The sequence below is a fragment of the Microtus pennsylvanicus genome, chromosome 7 (genome assembly GCF_037038515.1).
Source record: "Microtus pennsylvanicus isolate mMicPen1 chromosome 7, mMicPen1.hap1, whole genome shotgun sequence".
Taxonomy (NCBI): Eukaryota; Metazoa; Chordata; class Mammalia; order Rodentia; family Cricetidae; genus Microtus; species Microtus pennsylvanicus.
Window position 1 is genome coordinate 7,081,516 of NC_134585.1, and position 12,719 is coordinate 7,094,234.

Consider the following 12,719-nt stretch of genomic DNA (forward strand, 5'->3'; position numbering starts at 1 on the left):
GAGGAACTACAGTTAAACATTGTTTCCACTATTGGCCCCAGGAGCTTGGGTTAGTGACTGATCTTCACAGAGCCTCTTTATAAAATTTTAAATTTAGCCTGGCAGTAGAGGTGCACGCTTTGAATCCCAGCACTAGGGAGGAAGAGGCAGGCAGATCTGTGTGAATTCGAGGCCAGCCCAGTCTACAAGAGCTAGTTCCAGGACAGGCTCCAAAGCTACAAGGCTTTCAAACCTTGTTTTGAAAAACAACAACAAAGAATTTGGAATTTGTTGAGAATTGAAGGAGATGTAAGTCATGGTTTGACTATGCAGACAGACAGACAAAGCACCTGAATTTGGATGAGATTTTAACGACTCACTTCTACACACAGGGTATGGGTATATACAGAAGAAATGGGATGTCACAGCTCAAATTACCTTTTAAACTGTGTGATTGGTCAGGTGTGCTGATTCACATAAACAATCCCAGTAACTACAGGAGGGTTAGGAGTTCAAGGCCAGTGTGGCCTGCATAGTGAGTTCAAGGTCAACCTGGGCTTCAGGAGACCATTAAAAATGTTTTTGTTGCCTGGCAGTGGTGGTGCACGCCATTAATCCCAGCACTTGGGAGGCAGAGGCAGGCGGATCTCTGTGAGTTCGAGACCAGCCTGGTCTACAAGAGCTAGTTCCAGGACAGGAAAGTTTTTTTTTTTTAAAGGCAACTTTAATTCTTGGTGAGTCTTGTCTTAGCCTCTCTCTCTCTTTCTGCCACATGAACAATACTAGGGAGAGAAATGTGACAGGAACTGATATCTCTAATCTTAGAAAATGTGAAGAAAGAAACACTATGGAAAGGGACAAAGACAACCTGATGTTTGGTGAAGAAGGTATGGGCCATACACACCTAAGGCCAGCATAGGTCCTGTATGCAGAATATGTCAAAATTCTTACAAACCAGTGAGAAAATGCAAAACAATAAAAAGTAGCACAAAGAAATAGGGAACACAGTGTGTGGAAATTGCCTCCGGCCCTTTCCATACCCTCAGGCTAACTTTTTAAAGTTAAAAGGCCGTCAGTGCTGGTCGACTGTGGAAGGTGGAACACTGGAGTTAACAGGCATTGGCTGGTAGAAACCTAAATTGCTAGAAACCTGTGGGAAGACTATACGTCAGCATTTAGTGAAGTTGAAGGTAGCACACCCCAGGATGCGCTAGTAAATATCGATCCTAGACAAAGATTATCATACTCCATGTGACAAGAAGATGAAACATGGTTGGGATGAGGGAAAATGACAAGAATTACTTCTTCAACAACAGAAACTAGATAGGTTATCATTTTCTTTCCTTTTTTAAAATATTTATTTATTATGTATACAATATTCTGTCTGTGTGTATGCCTGAAGGCCAGAACAGGGCACCAGACCTCATTATGGATGGTTGTGAGCCACCATGTGGTTGCTGGGAATTGAACTCAGGACCTTTTTTTTTTTTTTTTTTTTTTTTTTTGGTTTTTCGAGACAGGGTTTCTCTGTGGCTTTGGAGCGTGTCCTCGAACTAGCTCTGTAGACCAGGCTGGTCTCAAACTCACAGAGATCCACCTGCCCCTGCCTCCTGAGTGCTGGGATTAAAGGCGTGTGCCACCACCGCCCGGCTAACTCAGGTCCTTTAAAAGAGCAGGCAATGCTCTTAACCCCTGAGCCATCTCTCCAGCCCAGGTTATCATTTTCATAGACTGGAATATGATATATAGGTGAAACAAAATTAGCCAGAAAGACATATTCCAAAGTGGATAAACCTCACAAATGAAATAAATGAGCCGAGGCAGTCTCAGTTGGCCTGAGGACCTGCATTTGGATCCCCAGAATCTATGTAAAAAAGCTGTGTTCTGTGACATGTGCTTATCACCTCAGAGAGACAGACAGATTCCTGAGCTTGTTGGTTGGCCAGCCTAGGCAAATCTATGAGTTTCAGGTTTAGTGAGATACACCTTTTCAAAAAAACATAAAAGGTGGAGAGGACCGAGGAGAGACACCGGACATCCATCACTGCCTTTCCGTCTGCAGACAAATGTGCTAACACCCACACTAACAAAAATATGAAACACACAAGCATACCACACACATACGAAACACCACACACACACACACACACAAGAAGTAATATTAGTGTGTTGTTGATTGTTTTACTCTTTTGGGTCTTTTCACTTTGGGGGACCTGCCACCCAGTTCCCAAATAAATCACACAGAGGTTTATTATTACTTATAAATGTCCAGCCTTAGCTTGGCTTATTTCTAGCTAGCTTTCTTTAACTTAAAATTATCCCATATACCTTTTGCCTCTGGGCTTTTACCTTTCTCTATTTCTGTATATCTTTTCTTTCCTTCTTATTTCGTATCTGTGTGTGAGACCCTTCTTTTCTTGCTCCTCTGTCTGTCTTCCCAGATTTCTCCTCCTTTTTATTCTCTCTGCCTCTATGACTATGATAGATACTCCCACCTATCCTTTCTCCTGCCTAGCTACTGGCCATTCAGCTTTTTATTAGACCAATCAGGTATTTTAGACAGGCAAAGTAAGACAGCTTCACAGAATTAACAAAAGTAACAGAAAAGAATGCAACACATTTTTGCATCATTAAAACTAATGTTCCACTGCATAAACAAATATAGCATACCTTAAAATAATAGTCTACAACATTAGCGTAATTGATAGAAAAACACATATAATACAATATGATTTTTAAAAGGTTTAAAATATGCAAAACAAGACTGTATTATTTATAGTCAAACACAATCTAGTTATGGATTCTGGAAGTTCCTGGGAATAAGCAAGTTCAAATCAAGGACAGGATCTTGAAGAGTGGTGGTGGCACACACCTTTAATGCCAGCATTCGGGAAGCAGAAGCAGGAGGATCTCTGTGAGTTTGAGGCCAGCCTGGTCTACAAAGAGAGTTAAGATGTTACACCCGTGTCCGTTGTGCACCACGAGGAAGGAGAGAGACAACACTATGGGTTCAAAGTCTTTATTAAATCACCACATAAGCAGGCTTACCAATCAATCAGGGCTGCACGACAAGGGCTCAGGAGCCTTGCTTTTCCTGGCAGCCCAGAGCAGGGACAGACGCGGGGGTTTTATAAGCGCAAAACCATAAGCACAGCTGTCAGGTTACAGTTACATTTTCCCCCCAGCAGGATCTAGGGAGTAGAGGCTTTCCTTAAGTGTTCCCTCATTGTCAACCAGCATAGAATGGAAGCCTTTCAGCCAACCAATCAGATTCATTTGTTCTTTCTGTTGTTAGAAACAGCCATAACGTTCTAGAGAACTAAGGGGCAATAACAGATCATTTCTGTTGTTGAAGGAGGAGGTTAGTCAGCCATTGGAAGGGTCCCAGTTCCCCTAAGGCTTGAGAACCTGAACTTTTGTTTTGCCCTACTGTTAAAATGGAGTCTGAAGTTAAAATGGCAGCGCTTAGGACAAGGTGCTTTTGCCTGCTCCCTTCGCTCTAAGAGGAGGACGAAAAAGACGAGAGTGGGCGATCTCCAGGGAAGTTAAGAGTCGACTGTGCTTCAGTTTAAGGTACACATTAGGCAGATGAATAGTTATTGTATTATTCACTATTTCTCTCTATATAGGTTAATGTTGTATGGCACCTTTAAAAAACTGAAAATGTAAGTACTACATGTACAAGCAGAGGACATATAGGGATTATGGGGGAGGAGCAATTTAGAGATGGTCCCTATTTACAAAACTATGAATTCCATTAACTTCCAAAGAGCTCCCAGCACCCCCTCATTTTTGAGATAAGGTGGCATGTATACCAGACTGGTCTGGAACTTATTATAGCTGAGGAAGACCTTGGACACCTGATTCCCCTGCTCTTTAGTAAACCAATCAGAAGATGCCCCTGGCAGAGACACATCTTCACAGTGTACAAAAAGATTATTCCACAACACTTAACCATGTCTTTCAAGACTCTATTGCCAGATAACATCACATTCTTCAGGGGATACAATTCAACCCATTCTCAGGGACGTGTATCTGTTACTTTACTTTTATATTTTTTCGGAGAGTTTTTCTATGTAGCCCTGGATGGCCTCGAACTCACAGAGATCCACCTGACTCTGCCTCCCGAGTGCTGAGATCAAAGGCATGAGCCACCATCACCTGGTGAAAATAAATCTTAAAAAAAATAATCACAAACCAGGCAGTGGTGCGCATGCCTTTAATCCCAGCATTCGGGAGACAGAGGCAGGCGGATCTCTGTGAGTTCGAGGCCAGCCTGGTCTACAAGAGCTAGTTCCAGGACAGGCTCCAAAAGCTTGGAAACAAAAAAAAAATTACATATATTTTACCAAAATGTTTGGTTACTTAAATTATTATCCCAGCTGCCCAGCTAGCTTAAACCTGAAATAACCACACAGAAACAGTATTAATTAAATAGCGGCTTGGCCCATAAGCTCTAGCTTCTTATTGGCTAATCTCTTACATATTAATTTAACCCATCTCCATTAATTTGTGCATCACCACGAGGTCGTGGTCTACCAGCAAAGTTTTAGCATATCTGTCCATGGCTTCTCTCTGACTCCACCCTTCTTTCTCCCAGCATACAGCCTAGCTCTCCCCACCTAGTTCTGTTCTTCCCTGCCATAGGCTCAAAGCAGTTCTTTATTCATTAACCAATAAAAGCAACACATAGAAAGAAGGACCTCCCATACCAATAACAGATACTGATAACATTGGTAGTTTTGATGCATTTTACCCTGTGACATCTAAGCATTTTGAGTAATTTGTTTGGACTTTTATTTTTGTCAGCAACATAATAGTTTGCCTACTTGGTGAAGCTTGAAGCCAAACTTATCACGAAGTTCTAGGGTTTTGAAACGCGAATCAAGTTAGAACATTTTGTTTTTCAAATGAGCACACACAGGAGTAACATGATTTCACAGTCGGGGTTAGTCAACTAGTTAATTATAGCTAAGTAGAACAATTCCAGTACTGAATTTCGGGTTTTCTGGCTACCAGTTCAGTACTTTTATTCGCTATATTAGTATATGCTACTAAACAGCTGCTGAAAATGGCAAACGTTGGTTAGGTCATTTCCATGTACTATTGGGCTACATGTTTTCTGTATACACCCCTTTGTATGTTCTAAAACATTGAATTCTAAGGTCTGGGGCATTCAATGTCTTATCATATACATGTGTCATAACGGAGGAAGTTTGAGGCAGCTGGTCACATCATGGATTTAGTTGGGAAGCAGAGAGAGAGAGAGAGAGAGAGAGAGAGGTAAATGTTGATACTCAGCCCATTTGTCCCTTTGTAGTCTATCCAGTGTGTGCGTGTGTGACGTACTATCACATGCTACATGGTGTTTACTCTCTTACGCCTCAGGAGAGTTCTGTTTACTCGCAGTTTTCCTGTGCCTTGGGCATCCCAGGAGTGCTCTCATTGGCAGTCTTCCATGAACCGAGTTTCCTGCCAAACCTAATGAAGCTATTGTTTGAATCCTGGGGCCTACAAACATAATATAGCAACATGTATCTTCCAAATAAAAGCTCTGCCTCTATTTAGCATTATTTCTCTTGTAAGGTTTATTTTTTATTAATTATATGTTTGCATCTGTCTATATGTAGGCATGAGCAGGTGCCTCTGGAGGCCAGAGAGGGCTTTAGATCCTCCAGAGCTGGAGTTATATAAAACCCCTAATCTGAGGATGAGATCTGAACTCCATCCCCTGCCCTCTCACTCTTAACAGCTGAGCCACCTATCCAGCCCCTAGTATTATTTCTTCACAATGTATTTTCAAAGGAGTAACTACTGGTTAGGGTGTATTTACAACTCTGTAGAATATTCTATTTTGTAATTTGCTTCATAACTAGGTCAGAATATAAAGACATAGGTATGACATAGAAGGATGGCAAGGAGCCAAACCTCACTCAGAAGCTTAATCCATGCCAAAAAAGGATAAGGAAACTCCAACAGGAGAGAGGTGCTTCTGACTCAGAATTCAGTCAATGACAGATTGGAGCACATGATCTCACCAGCATCTCTGCTACCAATGGCCTCAGTGGACACTATGGATCAGAAGCAGGTGGCAGTCGTGGGCAGTTTAGGAATCTAGATGACCTGCTCAGCATCTTGTATAAAGAACAGTAAATGAGTTGGTCTCCGTCCCCTGGGAAGTGAGCACGGCTTTCATCTTGCAGTGCTTACTGGGACCTTATTTGTATTGCTGCGGAAATACAGCCTCGCCCTAAGCCTCATCCTCTCTCTTGCTGCCTGGCAGCTCTTCCCGCCCATGCCCTCTGGCTTAATTAAACTGATGTATCTATTACAACAGTTCTCTTGGCTCTTGTTATCTCAGAGGAAAGAATTCAGTCAAGAGAGATCACGGAAGCAGTTTATTTAGCAAAGCAAAGCAAGCGCCGCAAAGAGATAGAAACAGAGTGTCCCAAAGGGGAACGACTGCACAGTGGTCCTCTGTTGCGGACTTGAAGAATATTTTTATATAAATACTTATGAGATGGATGGCGATAGCATAGTCACGGATAAGGTGACTTTCTCCTTTACAAATCCCAGCGGACTGGGTCTCTCCTTTAAGATGATTCTTCCCGGGATGCGCTAGAAAAGCTCTAGATGATGCTTTTAGATGATGCTCCTACGAAGGGGGAGGGGCCAGAACCATGACGTAAATGACATTAAAATAAAGCTATCTTAGTCACCAAGCAAAATTATTTGACAAAAGCAACCTAAGACAGGAAGGGTTTATTTTGGCTTGCAATCCCAGGGGTCACATCAGTCATGTGATTGCGGAAGAGGCTTGAACCATCTGGTCAAGTTGTGTCAGAAGGTGGGAAGTGGACACAAACCATCTGGTCACGTTGTGTCAGAAGGTGGGAAGAAGCTTGAACCATCTGGTCACATTGTGTCAGAAGGTGGGAAGTGGACACAAACCATCTGGTCACATTGTGTCAGAAGGTGGGAAGTGGACATAAACCATCTGGTCACGTTGTGTCAGAAGGTGGGAAGAAGCTTGAACCATCTGGTCACGTTGTGTCAGAAGGTGGGAAGTGGACACAAATGCTTATGATCAGCTCAGGTCTCGTGTTCTTCAGTTCAGGACCTGAGCCCACGGAATGGTGTCTCCTACGAGTACAGTGACTCTCCCGCCTCAGTTAACCTAATTACCCAGACAGTGCCTCACAGACTCGGCCGGAGGCTTGTTCACTAAGTGACTGGAAATCCCATCAAGCTGACTCCATTTTGTGGTAAGCCTCTACCTACCTTCAAGTACTTAATGACTGTTCGTTCTAGATTCCAATTTCTGCCTGGAAGGTGAACAGCCCCGACCCTCAGCCAGAAATGTACAGTCATAGGCATCGGCTTGGTTATGAAGAGGAAATGACAAACTGGGAGGAAGTGTGTCACTGTGGAAGTGGGCTTTGAGGTCTCGTGTATGCTCAAGATACTGCCTTGTGTGTGTCTCCGTTTTTGTTTGTTTATTTGGATTTTTTTTTTTTGGTGGCTTCTGTAACTTGCTTACGAAGACACCCAAAGATTCTTTTGGGTTGCCTCAACCACTTAGTTTGGCCGAACAGACCAGCATTTTTCTTGTTTGCATGGATATTGAAGCTCCTCTTGAGGTTTCGCCTTTAAAAATCCTTTCCCAGTGCTGGAGAGATGGCTCAGGGGTTAAGAGCACTGGCTGCAGTTCCAGAGGTCATGAATTCAATTCCCAGCAACCACATGGTGGCTCACAACCGTCTGTACTGAGATCTGGCGCCCTCCTCTGGCGTGCGGGCATACATCAAGGCAGAATGTTGTATACATAATAAATAAATAAATCTTTAAAAAAAAATCCTTTCCCATAGCCAGGTGTGGTGGTGGTCCAGGCCTTTAATCCTGGCATGGGTGGGTGGGTGGGGGGAAGCAGGGAAGTGGGGGATGGGGGAGCAGGAAGGCTACACAGAGAAACAAACAAAAATCTTCCTTGTACCCTTCCTACACGACACACCTGAGATTCGGCTTTAAGGACGTTGTCCTGCTAGCAACAAACAATAAATCCTTAATTAAAATTGGATTAAGTCTGTGGTCTTTGTCCTAGGGGTCTCAAACTCCACACCTCCATCACATCGGTTTTCTTCAGTCTTCCCAGCCTATCGCCAATCAGTCACAGAGCAAACTAACGCGGCGAAGTAATTCAGTTCCTCAAATGGAACAGTAAGCAATTTCAGGAAAAGTAAAATTCTTCGAAAACATTGCTAGCAATTTACGTAGTTATAGTCCTATGCTGCTCCCTTCAAAGGTTTCCTTAGAACGCGCTCAAGTTACTGGCACATGGACACTGAATTCTCACCGTGTTTGATAAAACGAGTATAAGGGGTCAGGGTCCCCAACCTCTCAATTACCATCTCCAGGTTCATGCCCCTTTGTGCTCAGAGCCCCCTAAGCGTGGAGTCACTTCTCGGACTGCATGGGTGAGTTACAGGATGGGCAGGCCCTTGCCTTGCAGCACCCTACAGCGAGGCACCCCGCGGGGACCCGCATCTTGCGTGAGCCAGCGCGAGGGGCCTTCATCTAACCTCCCTTGTACTCTTAACGGCTGAGCCTGGGTGGCAGCGGAGTCTGAGCGCAGCTCTATGAGAGCTGCCGCGCTGGGGAGCCGCTTTGCCGGTCTAAGGTTCGAGACTGCCAGCCACCAGTTTGCAGGAAGGCGAGTGAGTGGTAGACGCAAAGCTTGGAGTGGCGGTGTGGCGACTACCACCTGGGAGGTGTGGGATTCCTGCCCACTCCCGGTGGAGTCGCTGCTACCTGTCAATCCGTCCTCGATGGGCATCTGACTACATCCTGGCCTGTTCCTTTTTTAAAAATTACAGTTAGGGGTTAGGAGTGAAGCATCCGGCAGTAAATGGTTGCGGGGAGAAGATGAAGGAAAGGGCAAGGAGGGACGGGGAAGGAGAAAGAAGAGAAGGAAGGAGTGAGGAAGAAAAGATGGAAGGAAGGCAGAGGGGGAGGGACAGAGGAAGGAAGGGACTCAGAGAACAAAAACCAGAGGCCGGAGAGATGCCTCAGTAACTAAGAGTACTTGCTGCTTTTGCTGAGGACTTGAGTTCTGTTCCCAGCACCCACATCAGGAGCCTATAACTCCAGCTCTGGTGTGTAGGAGCGTGAAGATGGCTCAGCACCCTCTTCCCGCATCCTCAGGCATATGCATATATGTGCACCTGTTCCGGGCACACACATCTCCCCTTCCAGGCTTGTTTTCTATTCCTGAACTTAATCCTATTCTCCTGCAGTCCTAACTTTTCATCACAGAATTCACGAAGGCTGCTGAGCTAACTGTGGCTTTTCTGGCTTCCCTGCATGTGTCCCCCGCAGAATTCACCTTCTGCATAGAACACACCCCTCTCTCTGGCCCTACAGATCCATGCACATCTCATCTTCATTGGAAAACATTTTTACCTGCTGAGTATTGGTGTTTTGTCTATATGTGTATCTGTGCACTATATGCATGCTGGGTACCCACAGAGGCCAGAGGAGGGCTTCAGATCCTCTCAAACTGGAGTTACAGGTGGTAGCAACCCACCATGTGGGGGCTGGGAATTGATCCAGGTCATCTGGAGGAGGATCCAGCGCACATAACTGCTGAACCATCTCTCCAATCACTTTCTATTGACATTCACCAACCTTGGCTGTATCTAACAGTCTGTCTTGCCGGTTTGTGCTTTTTGCTTCAGAGGGACTCCTTGATTTTAGATGTAGTGGTCAGGTCCAAAAGAAACTGGGACAAATGGCTAACTGGTACCTATTAGCACACCAAAGTCCAGGCCGGCTTCCAGGCTCTCCCAGCATCACAAATACCTTTACAGAGTTCATGCTGGCATTCCGACTCTTCTCACGCCACTCCTACCCTAAATTTCTCCATCTCTTGGGCTTCCCTTCCCTCAGTTTCTCATCCCTATATAACCCTGCCATTTTAGCTATGCACCCTCGTAGCACCCGCTGGGCCCCCTCTGTCTAGGTCCTCCTCTCTTTTGTCTTCCTCTTTGGCTCTCTCCTCCTCCTGGCCATGTTCAGTCTGCTACACTTTCTTTCCTTGCTCTAGCCTCTGGCTGTGCTCTCCCTCATATCTACAATAAAACCTTCCCTCTCAGCCAAACCTTTGGGCAAGTTGTTTCTTCGCTTTGTACAGTAGCTGCAGCAACCCGACACGCAGAGAACTCACAAAAATCAAGAAAGAAGTAGTGCATTCAGAGTTGGGGCTATAGGAATGGGAACCAGAAGAGGCAGTGGGATGTAGCTAACTATGCATGCAACACACAAGTGTGCAGCTAGCGCCTCCAAATTGTGGAGCCTTGTTACTTCCTATTGTTTAATAAAGCTTTTCTTATTTTATTTATTTATTTACTTACTTGTTTGTAAGACAGGGTCTCATTCATACATTCACTATGCAGACCAGCTGGCCTCATACTTGTGACAATACTCATCTTTTAGCCCCCTGAATGTTGAGATTACAAGTTTGAGCTACTTAATGTCTGTGTTTCAGGATATTTGATCACACTGTGAAGCCTGAGATTGTGTTATTTATTGGAAAAACCTGTTTCTAGTTGTGATGTGGCTCAACCCTAGCACACACCTTTAATCCAAGAGTTTTCTGTTTATTGTAAACAGGATTAAATAAAGTCAGCCGTAGGTCAAGAGGCAGAGCAAGCAACTAGTTGACCAGAAGGGAACAAGAAAAAAAAGACATAGAGACCAAGAGGGAGTCAGGGTGATGGATAGAGAGATGCACAGGAAGTAGAAGGGAGGGACATTCAGTTTGAGGGGTTTTTTTGTTTGTTTGAAATGGTGGAAGAGAGAGGGAGCTTTTTTTCAGGGATGTGAACAGAGAGGGAAGGTCAGCTTGGTGCTTTCTCTGCCTCTCTGAGCTAGCAGGCTTTCACCGCAGCATCTGGCTCTCCAGTCTTTCTTGGTAAAACTGAATGGCTGAGATTTAGTTACAAACAACATGCCTGGGTTAATTAACCCTTCTTAAAGCATTCCTCTTAGAATCGGTAAAATGCTGCACCCACATATGAATACTTTTAAGGTTTTTGTACAGTTGTATCATTGTGCAATGCGCTATAGCTTGGTTTTCATGTTTGTTTGTTTATATTTACTTATTTGTTTGCTTGGGACAGGATTTCCCCGTGTGGCCCAAGTTTCAATCCACAGCCTTCCTGCCTCTGTTTTTCAATTACTGGGATTACAGGTGTTCACCGGGTTCTTTTAAAAAATGTAGCAATGTATCTTTTGTTTTTAAGGTTTACTGTACTCATAGCTGTGTCTGGGTGGCTATGTGCACCTGAGTATAAGTGTCCATGGAGCCCAGAGGCATCAGGGCTTCTTTGGATTTGGAACTGGAGCTACAGACAGTTGTGAGCCATGTGATACAGGTCCTCAGAATTGTACTTGGGTCTTCTGTATAATCGGGAGTGTTCTTGATCTCTAAGCCATTTCTTCGGCCTTCATCAATGTGTCTAAAGACCTTTCCATACCTTTGTGTATCTTTGTCTCATTCCTCTTGTCATTGATGTCTGTATTAAAATTTTATTGAGTGGAGAAAGGGAGCATAATTATGTAACAAGTCCTTTATTAAGGAAAATTGTAATTGTTTCCAAGGTATTTTTCTTCTTCCTTGTTTTTGTTCATATATATATATATATATATATATATATATATACATATATATTAACACCAATATATGATTCATATGGATAGTAAATTAATTTCTATTTGCTGAGATTGCTTTTTCCTTTTCAGTTATACAACTTACTAAAAGTTTCAAGACAGTTTAAAAATACTTATCTGTTTAGTATGTGTGTTTATTTATGTGTGTGTGTGTATGTGTGTGTGTGAGAGAGTCTATAGGAGGTGCTAGTGGACTCTAGAAGGCAGTTTTGGATCCCCTGGGACTAGAATTATAAGTGACTGTGAGCCACCCTGTGGGTATTTAAGAGCTAAACTTCGGTTCTCTAAGCCCAGTAAGTCCCTGTAGCCATGGACCCATCTCTCCAACACCCCCAGAAAAGAATTTTAAGTAGGAAAGTAGAATGATTGATGTAAGATCCCTACATGGGCTGGAGAGTAGACGTAGTGGTTAAGCACATGGACTCCTGTTGAAGAGGACTGGGATTTGATTCCCAGCACTCATGTGACTGCTCACAGCCACCTGCAACTCCAGTCCTGGGGTTCTGAAGCCCTCATCTGATATCTTCAGATACCAGGGACTCACACGGTGATGAACAAGCATGTAATCAGGGCAAAACACTCAGATACATAAAAATAACAAAATAAAGTTGGATGGTGGTGGCTCACATCTTTAATCCCAACACTCAGGTAGAGGCAGTCAGATCTCTGAGTTCGAGGCCAGCCTGGTCTACAGAATTTGTTCCAGGACAGCTAGGGCTACACAGAGAAACCTGTCTTGAAAAAGGCAGAAAAAAAAATCTAGAGTAAAATTAATTAATTGAAAAAGAAAGATCACTATGGTCTCTCTAAGTAATTAGGAAGACCCAAGACAGCTCTGAACGTTTATTGTCGCTAAAACAGGAGGCTGAGACTAGCGTGCTTGCAAGTCTCCCTTTGCCCAGCTCTTAAAGCACACAGATCTCAATTCAATTATCTAAAATTGCCAGGGAATAAACTGCGTTGGGTAATAATGTATTCTGAAAATTTATTGTGTGCTTCCACTTAAAAAACCA